Consider the following 16,135-nt stretch of genomic DNA (forward strand, 5'->3'; position numbering starts at 1 on the left):
GGCGGCGGTGGGCGAGTTTTCTTTTTTACGCCAGTTCCCGCCGAGCCGTGCCTTGCCGCCGCTCGCTGACCGGGTCTCAGGTTTCCCCCTTTCTAGCTGCGCGGCAGGGGTAGCTCGCTTCCTTCGCCTTGCCGCCGCAGCCGCTTCTCTCATCATCAATGTCTCGAAAGGAAAAGAGGAGGCACGCCCCCTTCTCTCCTTCGTTCAACTCCTTCTCCGCTCGCACCGTTGGGGATGAAACGAGAAAATGCTGAGAGAGGGGCAAATAGAGAGATGAATGGAGGCGGTGAATAAAGCCCTCATCCCTCTCTCTGTCGACTCTACACAAACAAGGTTCTCTTTCCCTTTCCTGTGCTTCTGAGCTGCCGCTCTGCTGCCTGTGAGCCCTCTTCAATACTCTGGGATGTATTGCGCGGGAGAACAGAACGAAGGGGGGGGGGGGGGCGTGAATGGTCGGCCAGCTTCGGCCCTGCAGCTCTCCTGGTCCAGCGGACGGGACCGTGCGGGGGCTCTGCGGAGCCCGGGCAGCGCGGTAAGGAGAATGAGGGAGCTCAAGAGGCGAACGGTGGAACCAGCGCCTCCTCTATGGAACGCTGCCCGAAGTTCCAAGGGTTCCCTCTTCCTTCCGTTCCTATCCGATCCCACACGGAAGCTACGCAGCGATCGAGCTGGTAGAAGCGGAGATGAGGCAGTAGGGTACCCCAAAAACAACGACGCCAAAGCCACGCCGTCACGTGACAGGAGCACCACCACGTGACTCGAAAAGGAAAAACGCGGGGAAGGAAATGGCGCGGAGGAGAGTCTCTCCTCCACGGAAATCGATGGCGCCCTCCCGCGCGCGCGCGCGTTGCATCATGGGAAAGAGCGGATGGGTCGGGGACTAGGCTTGCGGCTCGGACAGCTACTGCTTGTACCACACTATTCAAGGCCGAAGAATACGTCCGGCCGCCCCAGTTAAAGAACTGCGGCTGTCAGCGTGCCAATCCTGTAACGTCCTGTCCAGGACCGGAGACCAACCCCACATACCCGTCTGCGCCCAAGCGGCAATAGGTCCGCCATTACAACGTTCCCGCTGGCTCGCCGCAGTGTGCTGCCGTCTTCGATGAGCTTCAAGAGCGGCTTCTATTACTTCGTGCTATTCATCATTTGGTGCGCCATCGGACTGTGCCTGTTGGTGTTCGTGCGATGGGTGCTGAGCTACTCGTCGACCAAGTGAGCCACACTTGGCGGCGAAGAGGCTGGTGCGCTGCGCCGATGCTGAGGTCGACGACGGACCCCAAGCGGAAAAAAAAGAGGAGGAGGAGGAAAGGACAGGAGGAGGACTGACTCGGCCCGTGTCTCGTTCTTCTTCTCAGGCACTCGGCAAACAACGTGGTTCTCCGGTGTTGCCGACAAGATGTATGCTCAATATATAACCTCCAGCAGCGCGCCTAATGTAGCTCCGTCTCGTGAATCGTTAGCACGTGTCGCACAACGTCACTCTTCGCACCACCGGTGGAGCAGCGACTGCTGTGCGTCGTTATTCGTGTAGTGCGGCTGCTTAGACGCATGTTTTTCGTAGTTCCTGAGAGGTCTCTTCAAAAGGAAGCCTTTGTCGCCGTACATTCGCGCAACAGTGGTGGTACAATAGCCCCGTAGGAAGAGAACTACGTACAGACAGACTTGTCTACTTTTTTGTTTATTTTTGTGGTGAAAAGAAGAGGAAAGGCCCTGGTCACGTGTGTGCCAAAAGTAAGCGCTCATCTCTCTTCACACAAAATTTGCCAAATGTGGCTGGGCAGCGACTCCGGAACCGGGGGCCGGTCTGCCCTAACAATTTTCCCCCGAGGAAGAAAAAAGGGTTGAAGTTTCCTCTCCTCCAATTAGCTGATCAGTTCCGAACCTCCTGGGCATCCTCTCTAATCAGAACATACTTCCGGAGTCGCTGTCACCCATCCTCAGAGCCGGTAAAGATAGCATTCATTTCCTTGCTTACACCCGCCGCGGTGGCTCAGTGGTTAGAGCGCTCGGCTACTGATCCGGAATTCCCGGGTTCGAACCCGACCGCGGCCGGCTGCGTTTTTATGGAGGAAAAACGCTAAGGCGCCCGTGTGCTGTGCGATGTCAGTGCGCGTTAAAGATCCCCAGGTGGTCGAAATTATTCCGGAGCCCTCCACTACGGCACCTCTCTCTTCCTTTCTTCTTTCACTCCCTCCTTTATCCCTTCCCTTACGGCGCGGTTCAGGTGTCCAGCGATATATGAGACAGATACTGCGCCATTTCCTTTCCCCAAAAAACAATTATATTACTTGCTTAGCGTCCCTGGCTGCGTTCTGCCTCTTTGTAAGCAAGAGTTCATTACAATGTAAAGAGCACGAATAGCTGCGTATTGCATTGAAATAGAGCTCTCCGTTTCAGTTCTACCATGTATACTATTGTGCATGTCTGCTGGGTCGATTCGGATTCTTTCTGCGCCTAATTGATTTTTGTAATTAGCGAAGCCCGACGCGGTGCTAGCGCATAAGCGTCTTTACTCTGCGCTGGTTGTGGACGCGAGACTGTGCACGCGTTTTTGCTTTGCAGAGTCTCGCTTGTCTTACGTTGTGCCTGCGCCCATTCGCAGTGAGGCTGAAGACAGTTATGGATCTACGGATCAGATAGGTGGTTCTTGTTATCGCAGCTGCAGCGAAGCACTAAAGAAAGCCGAGCTAGAAGGGCCCACTTCATGGCGGCGTATCTGATCGGCTGCTGACTGCTTAAAGGTTAAAAAGAAAGCGGGGCTTCAGATTAAATTGGCGACAGCGCGAAACGAGCCATGAAAAGGAATATGTAAGTGGCAACACTAACGAACTGAAAAAGACCAGAGCCGACCAGGAAACAAGGGCTAGTTAATGATAGCGTAGCTAATTACAATAAGCTCATAATACTGCAGAAAAAGATATTACGTTGTTATGAAAATTATTATGGACGTTACCAGCTACTACAAACTTCTCCTTTGTTCTTAAAATATAAAATGCTGAGGACTGACCAGCTATACTACTATAAACTACATCAGTTCGTACAACTCCGGAAGCTGCACATTTGTGACAGGGAAGAAAACTCCACTTATCCTTTCCGACACAATAAAAGACGCATACCAAAAACTAGAACCAATTACGGTAAACAAACAGTTCCTTATCAAATGGCTTCGATTTTTAATAAACTTGAAGGTAACTTGAATTTCGCATCTAATATTAGCACATTCAAAAAGCACATTAAAGATGTCCTAATAATATCAGGTGTTTTGTACGGGGAGTGACGAGTACATATGACATGCATACTCAGGATGTATCCTTCTTTTGTACTATGGTTTTTCACTTTATTTTTGTAATAAGTGTCCTTCAATGTATTGTCTACTGAACAAAATCTCTGTATAATATCCTTGCATTTTTTTTGTACTTATCATATTGTGTTAATGTTGTGGTTATAATAGCATAATTTACCCACATTTGTTTTAATTATGTGACTTACCTTCTTGTTATACTCAAATTTGTATTGCACTTCCGTCGACTGCAGAGGGACAGAGGCCTCGTCAGGCGCCACAGCCTTTAGCCTCTGCCCCTGCAGCAGATGCTGTAACTGCTCTGCTGAAATAAATCTTTCTTTCTTTAAAAAAATAAAAAAAAATATCTAGAAGAGGAAATTAGAATGAGCATTATTATCACATGTACCCAGGAGGGTACATAACGTAGGGGTCTGGTACGGAAGAGAGTACGACTGTGCTAGAAGGGAAGGAAAGCTTCACAGGTAGAAGGCGAGGAGTCAGTTTGCGAGATGATTTTCTGAAATGCGCGAGGACAGTATGGTAGCAGCAACTACAGGACAGGACTAATTGGAGATCAAGGACAGAGGTCATTGTTCCGCAGTGTTGTCCTATTGTCATCCGGACGTGGGCGCGACAGAAATTCTTTGCGACTAGGATGTTGTGCGGATTGCATCTCCGGGGAAGAAGTGTCAGATATTAATTTGTACTTACGCTGCTGGAGATTTCATGCAAGGAACAGCCGGGTAGAGTCGACGCCCTGGGCAATTCCACTGGCTGCGGCAATGTGATCAGACGCAGAGGGTGTCTCTGTAAATTTGCAAGAAATGTTAAAATGCCACGATGGAAAACGATATTGGAGCAAAAACGGCAAACTTTCTTTTTCACTGCTTAAGCTTTGCATCCACTTGCCGCCTTCCTGTGCTTCTCGAGTGGTCAATGTTTCCGTCTATACGTTACAAGTTTCTGTTCCCGTGGACTTCGTGAAATCAAATTTCAGCTGATTTCTCGTTTGGTGACATCTGAACATGCTCAGTAACGCCTAGCCCGTTTCAGGCTTCCCAAAACGGGAGAACACATTAAGATGTACCTCAACGGACTTCTATCGACGAACGAAAAAGAAAAATGTGCGAGAATCAAACGAGAATTGGTTTGGTTTATAGGGGTTTAACATCCCAAAGCGACTCCGGATATGAGGGACGCCGTAGTGAGGGGATCCGGAAATTTTGACCACCTGGGGTTCTTTAACGTGCACTGACATCGCACAGTACACGAGACTTGTTGGGCTCGACATTTAAGCCTAATATATTCTGTGCCGAAAACGGATATCGCTGCGTCGGATATCGAACTAAACTTGTAGTCGGGAAAGATGGTGCGTCGGATATCGAACTAAACTTGTAGTCGGGAAAGATGGTGCGTCGGATATCGAACTAAACTTGTAGTCGGGAAAGATGGTGCGTCGGATATCGAACTAAACTTGTAGTGGAGAAAGATGGTGCGTCGGATATCGAACTAAACTTGTAGTCGGGAAAGATGGTGCGTCGGATATCGAACTACACTTATAGTCAGGAAAGATGGTGCGTCGGATATCGAACTAAACTTGTAATGGGGAAAGACGGCGCGTCGGAAATCGAACTAAACTTGTAATGGGGAAAGATGGTGCGTCGGATATCGAACTAAACTTGTAGTCGGGAAAGATGGTGCGTCGGATATCGAACTAAACTTGTAGTGGAGAAAGATGGTGCGTCGGATATCGAACTAAACTTGTAGTCGGGAAAGATGGTGCGTCGGATATCGAACTAAACTTGTAGTGGAGAAAGATGGTGCGTCGGATATCGAACTAAACTTGTAGTCGGGAAAGATGGTGCGTCGGATATCGAACTACACTTATAGTCAGGAAAGATGGTGCGTCGGATATCGAACTAAACTTGTAATGGGGAAAGACGGTGCGTCGGAAATCGAACTAAACTTGTAATGGGGAAAGATGGTGCGTCGGATATCGAACTAAACTTGTAGTCGGGAAAGATGGTGCGTCGGATATCGAACTAAACTTGTAGTGGAGAAAGATGGTGCGTCGGATATCGAACTAAACTTGTAGTCGGGAAAGATGGTGCGTCGGATATCGAACTACACTTATAGTCAGGAAAGATGGTGCGTCGGATATCGAACTAAAATTGTAATGGGGAAAGACGGTGCGCCGGAAATCGAACTAAACTTGTAATGGGGAAAGATGGTGCGTCGGATATCGAACTACATTTATAGTCAGGAAAGATGGTGCGTCGGATATCGAACTAAACTTGTAATGGGGAAAGACGGTGCGTCGGAAATCGAACTAAACTTGTAATGGGGAAAGATGGTGCGTCGGATATCGAACTAAACTTGTAGTCGGGAAAGATGGTGCGTCGGATATCGAACTAAACTTGTAGTCGGGAAAGATGGTGCGTCGGATATCGAACTAAACTTGTAATGGGGAAAGATGGTGCGTGGGAAATCGAACTAAACTTGTAATGGGGAAAGATGGTGCTTCGGATATCGAACTAAACTTGTAGTCGGGAAAGATGGTGCGTCGGATATCGAACTAAACTTGTAGTGGGGAAAGATGGTGCGTCGAATATCGAACTAAACTTGTAGTCGGGAAAGACGGTGCGTCGGATATCGAACTAAACTTGTAGTGGGGAAAGATGGTGCGTCGGATATCGAACTAAACTTGTAGTCGGGAAAGATGGTGCGTCGGATATCGAACTAAACTTGTAGTGGGGAAAGATGGTGCGTCGAATATCGAACTAAACTTTTAGTCGGGAAAGATGGTGCGTCGGATATCGAACTAAACTTGTAGTGGGGAAAGATAGTGCGTCGGATATCGAACTAAACTTGTAGTCGGAAAAGATGGTGCGTCGGAAATCGAACTAAACTTGTAATGGGGAAAGATGGTGCGTCGGATATCGAACTAAACTTGTAGTCGGGAAAGATGGTGCGTCGGATGTCGAACTAAATTTGTAGTCAGAAAAGACGGTGCGTCGGAAATCGAACTAAACTTGTAATGGGGAAAGATGGTGCGTCGGATATCGAACTAAACTTGTAGTCGGGAAAGATGGTGCGTCGGATATCGAACTAAACTTGTAGTCGGAAAAGGCGGTGCGTCGGAAATCGAACTAAACTTGTAATGGGGAAAGATGGTGCGTCGGATATCGAACTAAACTTGTAGTCGGGAAAGATGGTGCGTCGGATATCGAACTAAACTTGTAGTCGGGAAAGATGGTGCGTCGGATATCGAACTAAACTTGTAGTCGGGAAAGGTGATGCGTCGGATACTGAACTAAACTTGTAGTCGGGAAAGATGATGCGTAGCTTTTGGAGAAAATAATAGCGCAAAAAGCACACGCACGAAAAGACCGAGGAAGTTCTTGTCCTCTGTCTGTGTCGGCTTTTTTTGTGCGTGTCTTTTTTTTGCGCTAATATTTCTTCCAAAAGGACATCAATCTGTCGTAGTTAGAAAATTCGGGCTAAAGTTCTGAACCATTGTTAGTCTCTATTGACTGGCGAAAGAAACCAATAACGGGACTTGGTTCTTGGGTTTGGTGGAGCATTCCTAGCAGTGCTCGACTGCAAGATCGCTCTTCAGCTTTCTTGCGCGCTGCATGTACTGGACTCTCCAATATGAAAGGGAACAACCAGTTCGCACACAATGACATTTTTTTGTTACTTCTCTACTTAAATTGATAATAACTTTATGATATGCGCCAAAAAGAAAACTAGTTAGGAAATTTTAAAAAATGCATTCTACACTCTGTACTGAAAGGAGTCTAAATGGTGTAAGCTGTCTACAAGCGGGTATACGCTAGATGAGATCTTGCTCTTTTTTTACTCTATTATATTAGCGTATTCGTGTTTAGAGGCTACAAGTCGGTTACAGGCAGAATATACTAAATGAAACGAGAAAACTTCCACTCCACAGACCAACGAACGTATTTTAGATTCTTAGAGAATTCTTTTGGGTAACCTCAGAACTTTAGGAGACCAATTCCAGAAGAATTCCAGATACTACAGAAGACCAATTCGAATTTCTTTTTCGCATCGTTCAGTTTCATTTAGTGCAGTTGCAGTAGAAATGTCATTACGAAAAATCCCTGCGTCAGCATGTGAGTCTCAAGGATACGCCTTCACCTTCAGCAGGCACGTATTCAATGGGGCCCCCAAATACCCCCCCCCCCCCCCCCCCTCGATGCAAAAATTCACCTCGAGACCATCACGAAAAAAAAGAATGCAGGCTGTGTGCCTGATATACTTAAATACTGAAAAAAAGCTATAACTGGTCCGGAGTGCAGATAACCATTCAATGATTCCTGCTGTGTTTCATACTTTTGCAGGCCCCGTCATCGCATGTATTGAACAAGCCGGGTTGAAAAATGCTGGCACCTGCAGTGCCTGTACAGATGCGACAAGACTACAGGTACAGTAGTCCTTATATTGGTATGCTCAAGCGCACTGAACACTGTTATGACAAATACATTATTCGGCTTGGCCCTACGACTTCAGCGACACGTTACACGTGTCTTCAGAGCTTTCCAGAATTTATTTTTTTAAATAGGTGGAGCTGAGAAGGTTTGAGGCTTGTGATAGAAATTGAGTCGTCGGACCGAGTTGGTTCATGTTTTTCTTTCAACATGAACAAACTCGCCCAAACTAGAGTTTTACTTGACCATATTTCTCCTACAATGGGCCCTTTCCTCTTTCGAAGCTTCCGCACCGAACCTGCCATTACGTGTCTCAACCTGATTGCCGTCTCAACGTGCCAGTCTCGAGTGGTCTCCTACTGCTTGAAACGGAAAATAGTTCCTTTGGAGGATCAGTCATTATTCGGTGTTCTGCAGCCATCTTGGGGGCACGTCAGGCGCGTCTGCAAGATACTCAAGTCTGAGTTGGCGTCAGTCCTGTCTTTTGTGTGCCTTCTGTGTCCCCGTTTCTTGCGCCATTACCAGTTTTTCTTTCAGTATAGTGTGCCGTCCTTTAATCGTTCTTTTTTGTTTTTTTAGGTCTGTTTCTCTGTGTCTCGGTGTACGTGTTAGCAACAGTGTATTATTTGGAAGAAATAATCCGCGTCTTCACACTTATTACTACATATTCTACTCAGACGTACTTGTCTACATATAGAGATCATTTGCAGGCTTACACTGAACGATGCTGAAAACTTCAGTACATACATGAAAAGTTGAGTACATGACTCCCAGACCTTCCTTTTGCGTCGCCCAGGACAATGGAATGACAGCAGTAGCTCTCACTAACTTTCATTTGTAGCTGTATGGCTGAGCTTGGGTGGATTACAATGAGTAATTACTGCCCTTATCACAAATTCACTCCATGTTAGGGGATTCCCCTAAACATTTGACCAACACTGTCCCCATTTCGAATATTGATCAATTCGCTCTCACCCTACTTATGCTAGCTGTGCCGGTCAGCTCAGTTGGTAGAGCGGCTGCTACGGTGAAGTGGTGGTCCTGGGTTCGAACCCCGGTCCAAGATGAATTTTTCTTTAACTACGAAGTTTCTGAGAAAGCTGTATAGCTTTCCTTTGTAGCCGTATGGCGGCGCTTGGGTGGATGCCAATCAGTAATTACTGCCATAATTACAAATCTACTCCACCTTGGAGGATTCCCCTAAACATTTGACCAACAGCGACAGCTGTAACACAGCACTCTAGAGGGCATCCCCTACGTAACCCACATGGGCTGAATGGGCAGAGCTAGATGTCTACAGAGCGTTCAGTCCCCGGCCTTGATTTCTCTTCTGGCCCAGGTACCAATGGATCACATCAGGTTGATTAGTCCATATGGCTGATGTAGGCCCCAGCCGAAACCAACCTTATAATCATGCCCACCTAGATAAGCTCACTGGCGACCAGATAAATCACAAAGCTTTCGGTTGTAACCTCACCATACAAGAACTTACATAACAGAAAAAAAATAAAAGCTAAATAAAAAGCTCTGCCTAAAGCATTCTCGATGCAACCGTCTGGGGAGTTCGCTGACCTTTTCGCAAACTCGTTGGTCGTGTGTTTGCAAGGAAGGCCGCTCGAAAGTCGCCAACAAAGGGACCTGTCCCGTCCCGGCCTCCCCTGCTTGCGGCGGACGTCCTTATCTTCCCGGCGCCGTCACTGGCATAACCCGTCTTAAGAAGCCTAACCATGTACAGCTGTCGACATGTGTGCGTTGTCAAGGGGTTGCCGGGGCTTCGGGATTGCGCGACATACGGCCGATTAGGAGCCGAGTGACCATGCAACCCATTATTCCCGCAACGACTGTCTTCTTCTCTTTCGATGTTCTGTAAACAACTTGAGCGATCGTTTCGTCGGCATATGACAATGTTAGGAAAGTGGTAAGTTGTAACGGCTGTGCCGTGGATGCCGTGGGAGAGGATGGTCGCGTTTGTGCTCTTTGTGTATTTGATTGCAACCTCTCATTTTCCAAATGTTTAATCAGTACTCTTTCCCCAACATGTGATTAGTTGGCGGAAACCTTTATTTTCCTTTCCCTAACCACTGATTTGTGAGGTAGGTCGCTTGTAATCTGATTGGTGGCTGTCCCCGCTAAGGGCAGAGACGGAGGGTTTAAAAACAAGCGCTCTGGGTTGAACGAGGGCTGAATTCGTCTGAACAACGGTTTAGTCATGTTGTAAATAGTTTTCTCCTTGTTTAGTTTCTTCTTGTTTTATTTATGTTGTAAATAAATAGTTAACCTTCTCCTTTCTTCGAGTAACGTGAATGTTTGCGAGTTAGAACCACAGGGTCATCAAGAAACCCCGATTTCATCATCAACAAGCTGTTTCCTCTCATCGCCACCTGAAGGGGGAAACTCAACTCCGTCTCTCCTTTTTTTTTCACGCAGGTCATTACAAGCACAGAAAGTGGAGGAACCGCATTTTTAGAAAGACAGTGCAACCCGGATGGGAGAGACATCCAGCGGAAGGCTGCTACCGGAACCGGAAGGGTGTTCCCGCACTGGGGACGCTGTGTCTACACACCACCCACCGCCAGGGCTGCTGGTTCCGAGACAGAAGACGTCGGCCACAGTGACACCATGAGTGTTTCCACTTCCGCGGTCGCACATCTCTCTATGGCAGAATCTAACACCGCCATGTTGTTCCGCGCTTTCGTGGAACCGAGAACCGCGAATTACCCTTGGTTTACGTATTGCTTTGTTGTTCAGTAACTGACGAACTACGTAGCTCAAAAACAAACAGCCATACGCAACAGCATGCCAACTACGTCGTCCTGTTGACAGGGTTTGCCGTTGTTATGCGTTCAGACGCACTTCTTTCTATAGTCATCAGTACCGCTCAGTATAAAAATAAACACAACAGGTGCGCACAGAAGCTCCATTACATGTGCCAACGCGCATCTGTGGCATTTCAAAGTCCGAGGAGTGTCCTGCTTGTGACGGTTCACGCGTATGAGAGAGTTATAGCAAACCAAGAGTACGGTCCTGGTCGGAGCTTCCTTGAACCATCGTTTCTAAAACTCGTCATAGAATCGAAGCATCCAAACCATATTTCAGTAGCAAACAAACATAGAAATCCCAAACGGCTACTCGTTTAAAATTTGGAGGTTTTGCAGATTGTCGCGTCACCAGCGGTTATCACAAGAACTGCTTAGAATTGCTAAGAAATTACAGGCGCCGCCTCTAGCTGAGATCAGTGCTCAGAGGCGGCGCTGCAATCGCTTAAGTCCTAAAAATTAGCCGAAAAAGGGACATATACAAAACGTTCACAGTGCACCGCTAGGCACTGCACTTCAAAAATTGCGGTTGCTGTAGGCTCCAAACGCTACCGGGACCACGTTAACGGTTTTCTATAGCTCACCACGTTAAGGCAAGTAGTCAGTCAGGACGTGCTAAGCTGTGTATAGGAAACAAAGTAAATGAGGGAAAGTTTTTATCGTGTGGTTGAAGACTACGATTGAAGACTTGTATTTCTCTAAAGAGGCCCAAAGGAATGAGGGTATGGACGAGACGTGTATATGAGGATCGCACTTCGCCGTGCTCTCTTCGTTATGAGACTAAATATTTTTCTCTGTACTACTAAATGCCAAATATCCAGACTCATTTCTCTCACGCATCGGTGGTTGCGTTAGTGACCAAATAAGAGACGCCACGACTACTCCTCACTGCACCCTACTGAAACGTTCCGTATGACGATTAAATTATGAGAGTATTTTTTTTTTTGCAGGAGTCACATACAATTTCATATGGATTCGGTATCACTCATGCGGAACCTTTATGGACAGCACAAGTGGAAAAGTCGGAATATATGCGGAAGGCAGGCGAATTTCTCCGTATAGTGTATCAGCTGGATTCCCTATGTGCTGACCATACGGAACGTTTCAATGCGTGAGAGGGAGCCACCATTACCGAAGCGCATTACGTGCTATATACAGGGGCAGCGTATAAGGAAAATGCAAGGAAATACGCTTAGAGCATGTATACACCTCACAGAATGTAAGTCATCTTAACGTCGGCCGACAGGTACCTTTATATAGCAAGAAAATAAAAATAAATAAGCTGTCAACACACCGTTATAACGCGATAGCAATAGACGCCTCATCGGAAAGAAAATATGTCGTCGGAAGCTAAATTCGCTGATTGGCTGGAATTAACGTCACTTCCGCTAAAGAAATCAACAGCTGCTAATGTAATTGTATTGCCAACACGTAATGAAATTAAGTGTCCGTATAATATTTCCTTCCATCACTGCTATCTTCGAAGATAACTGAGTGACGCTGTCGTAAACGTCGCGTAGTAAGGAAAGACACTTTCGCAGTTTCCACATTTACGATGTCGCAAACTGGGTGGTCAAACTTTTCCACACGTACACAATCGCAAGATGGCTGCCTCCCTCGACCGGCACCATTCTGGGGTGCAATTTTATTGTTGTGAGGCTCAAACAGGAACGGACGCTGTGAAAACGGAACCGGACTACATTTCCAACGGACTTCACCTTGTCCGCAGAGAGGCCAAATACTATTCATCTACGGTTGACTGCCATATACATTTCCAGCAATACCAAGATCAGCGGTTGCTGATAGCATGCAATCGAACCTGCTGCAGTAGTTGTTTTGTTTGATCCCCTAACGTAGTGCATATCTTTCTCTGTTGTAGGGCAACTTTGGCGCTGTGCCAAATTATCAATAGCTTCAGGTTTGGTTTGGTTTATGGTTTATGGGGGTTTAACGTCCCAAAGCGACTCAGGCTATGAGAGATGCCGTAGTGAAGGGCTCCGGAAATTTCGACCACCTGGGGCTCTTTAACGTGCACTGACATCGCACAGTGTACGGGCCTCTAGAATTTCGCCTCCATCGAAATTCGACCGCCGCGGCCGGGATCGAACCCGCGTCTTTTCGGGCCAGCACCCGAACGCCATAACCACTCAGCCACCGCGGCGGCTGCAATAGCCTCATGTTTACAGTCATTCATGAGGAACATCTGAGCCTTAACTGGTTGGTTATAACGCTAAAAAAAAAGAAAGCGTCTAAAATTCATACTCGCGCCAGATATCCTTTTTCTTTCGCCTTTTTTCTTCGCCTCAGAAGCAAGGCATGATATCTGTGCAAGAAGTGTGACCTAAGCAACCGAAAATTGTGCCAGTATTTATTTATTTTTGTTCACTGAAAACTACCAGTTAGGACATCACCATAAGCAAGGAAAATCTGAAATGAAAACTGCTAGACTCTCGAAACGCGAGCATTTTTTTTGTAGTAACAATTTTGTTTCTTTGCCACTGCCCGCAGTCTCTTGTGTCTAGTACTCTGAGGGTCAGGCTGCCACGGTCCCAAACATTGTCATCATCGTTGCTTAACTAGCCTCACCATTTAAGCGGTACTAACGGTACCCCAATGACAGTGCACAAAGTAGCCCCGAACAAGTTTTGGAACGTGCTAACCGGTTGCAGGCAGGTTGAGAAGGCAATCAGGAAGGTGCCTTGTCTCGGAGAATACCGAAAAGCAGTGCCCAGTAGACGAGTACAAACGCGAATGAGATTTGATATTCGCAGCTCAATAAAAACGGACAACAGTCAGTTGGACAGTGCTGCCCTTACGCAAAACAAAACAAGAGACTCTCCCCTTTCCCTCAATAGAAACTCTAATCTTTTTTCTGCTGAATATAATTAGAAAAAAGTTAAAGTAGCATGGGTACAAAGCCACCGCCTTGATTTCTATTGAGGCACCCTCTGCTTAGAGCGACTAATGTCCGACGCTCCTGCAGCTAAGAAGTCATTGAACAATGCACGCCCAGCAAACGAAAACTTCACTCAAGAGCATCGTCCTATTTCGTCACTTCAACGCGCCTCGTCAAGCGTCCCGCCTATAGGCGTCCCGCCGAACGGCGCCCCGTCGAAAGCCGCCATATCGAAAGGCGGTTCGTCGAAAGGCGTCACGTCTATAAGCGTCGTGTCGCGGCAATTTCTGTCGCACGGTGTATGGCACGCAATCCACGCTCGCTGCAGGAAAAGCAGTTTAAATTGCTCACGCCTACTCTCTCGTAGTGCATTGTTTTACCTCGAGACGTATAAACAACAATAACATTTGTAACCCGCAGGCGTTGTTGTGTATGCTGTTATCACTGTACGTCGTGTCGTACGGGGTCGCACGATGTCTTTCTGTTTATTTTTTCTCTCTCTCTCTCTCTTTCTATTTCGCTCTCTTTTTGCGTCGAGAATTGCAGTTTCTATGCAGATGCTATTGTCAGGGTGCTGTTTGTCTTCTTTTGTAGGAGAACTCCGGCCGCCGCTGCCTGCTTCGGGGGCGCGGTCCGTGCCGAACACAATTATTCTGTACCTGTAGACTCGATCTCTGTCCCGGAATAAAGGTGACTTTTTAGAATTTTCACCCTCGTTTGCAGTGCATTCATTGTGGACGGGAAAGTGATGTTTGTGAATTTTTATGGCGCAAGGCCATCTGGGGCCAAAGAGCACCGTGGCACAAGGTATTTTTCGACTTCTCAAGGTGGGGTCAAAGACCTGTTTCCCAAGCATTTCACCCCAGATAAGTCGAGCACCAGACCAGGGGAAAGCTTGTACCCATTGTATCACCGGTGGGTACCCGGCGGCACTGGGGATCGAACCCCGCACCTCCCGCATGCGAGGTGGATGCTGAAACCACATAGGCCACCGCTGCGGTCTGGACGGGAAAGTGGAAGACACGGGTACATATATGCGCATGAAAAGTGCGTACAGTAGGTACAACCGTGTTCAGTATTACCTGCAACGTGCCGGCAATGACTGAAGTGTGCTTTGCGCTTAATGGCTAATGAATGCACCATGATAAACGCCACACGAGGCCTCACCCTTTCAGTTACTAGCTAGGAAGCTCCGGCCACTTTTCGCGCGCTACGGATCGAACTAAACGAATCAATCAATCAAGCAATCAAGCAATCAATCAATCAATCAATTGATCAATTAATCAATCAATCGATTAATCTTTTATTACTTTTTTGATGATACAGTAAGAAGTAGGTCATAGAAAAGGAGTTCCCGTAGTCATAAACTGCAAGTATGTTTTTTTTTTGTGCGCGTAACAGAACGTGCCAAAAGCAGAGGTATACATTGATAGAAAGCTTTCATGAGTGCCTAACTCCTGTCCCGTAGGCATTTCTTTCGGAGTTCACAATGTCTCAGCTCTAGGAAGGTCACTGTTCAAGAAATTAAGAAAAGGTTATTAAAATTTATTTGGTGCAGTTAGAAAAAATAAGAAGCAAAGGCCAATGTGAGCCATCCCTTGAGTTCTCGTTTCTAGTTACAAACACATATGCAGGCTATAACAAAATGTCGGTTACCACAGCTGTCGAAGCTGGGAAATGCTGAACGGTAAACTGGAGTTGGAAACCTTGACATACGAAGTCTAGTTGGTTAACCACGATGCAAATAGATAAGCAGTGAAAAAATTGCGGGGGAGCTTAATTATCATCAGGTGACGACAATGCGCTAGCGTGAGGTCTTCTCCCGGCTCTTAATGGCTTCTTAGTACTAGTCATTTTCATTGTTGCTACGTCATTCTCAGTCATTATGAACTATTCAAGTCCTTTTTTTTCCTCAGTCCTCAGTTGTTGGGTTTTGGTTCTTGGAATACATGGATCGTTCTTTTATGCCAGCACCAAGCGGTATAAGTTAGCCACTTCGCCGCAGAAAGCGGTAATTGATGCTCGCTATATCTCAATTTTTCCGGCAAGCTCATATCATGCGATATAAGTTAGCCACTTTTCCACAAAAGGCGCAATGTGAATCAATCAATCAATCAACCAATCAATCATTAAATAAGTAAATAAATAACTAAATAAATAAATAAAAGGAAGCTTTATCTGATCATTAAAGAAAAATTTGCGCCAAATATTTGGACCGATAGCCGACACGGCTAGCATCGGGTCCTATACAAAACAAGACATTTGGGCAACCGCAATATGAAATGTGCACACTAATATTTCAACAAAATACAAACGGCGGATTAAGACAGCGAAATCATCCGGTTTCCTGTCGAATACAGAACAAAGCCTTTATAGGCACCCGTATAAGGAAATTGCGAACTAATATTTGGGAAAAAATACACATATTGAATTCAAACAAGACGCAAATAGCGAAATCACATCCTAACTAGGCTGTACCAAAAAAAAAATAGTTTGAAGAGAGCCTAAAATTTCCCGCAAGCTTTATTTCTACTGGCAATGTATTGCAGACCTTCGTCCAAATTAATCAAATTAATATCTCGCCGTATCTATTGGTATGGATTAGAAAGTTAAACTTACTGCTCGCAGCATATCTTGTGTTGCGAACAGGCAAAATAAATCAGCTGAATTTGACCGGGTTGATAAATAT

General features: G+C 46.4%; 2 long non-coding RNA genes across 2 annotated transcripts in view; one reads left to right on the forward strand and one right to left on the reverse strand.

The window, feature by feature from the left end:
• Positions 1-844: 844 nt before the first annotated feature.
• Positions 845-14,155, forward strand: LOC144110771 (uncharacterized). Its single transcript, XR_013309920.1, has 3 exons — positions 845-1,731; positions 7,648-7,730; positions 10,162-14,155. It is a non-coding gene; the product is annotated as an uncharacterized LOC144110771 (long non-coding RNA).
• LOC144110772 (uncharacterized) overlaps positions 3,991-16,135 on the reverse strand; it is a 189,539-nt gene continuing 177,394 nt past the window's right edge. The window contains exon 3 of the long non-coding RNA XR_013309921.1: positions 3,991-4,090. This is a non-coding gene — a long non-coding RNA (uncharacterized LOC144110772). The remainder of the gene's footprint in view (positions 4,091-16,135) is intronic.

The sequence above is a fragment of the Amblyomma americanum genome, chromosome 11, assembly GCF_052857255.1.
Source record: "Amblyomma americanum isolate KBUSLIRL-KWMA chromosome 11, ASM5285725v1, whole genome shotgun sequence".
Taxonomy (NCBI): Eukaryota; Metazoa; Arthropoda; class Arachnida; order Ixodida; family Ixodidae; genus Amblyomma; species Amblyomma americanum.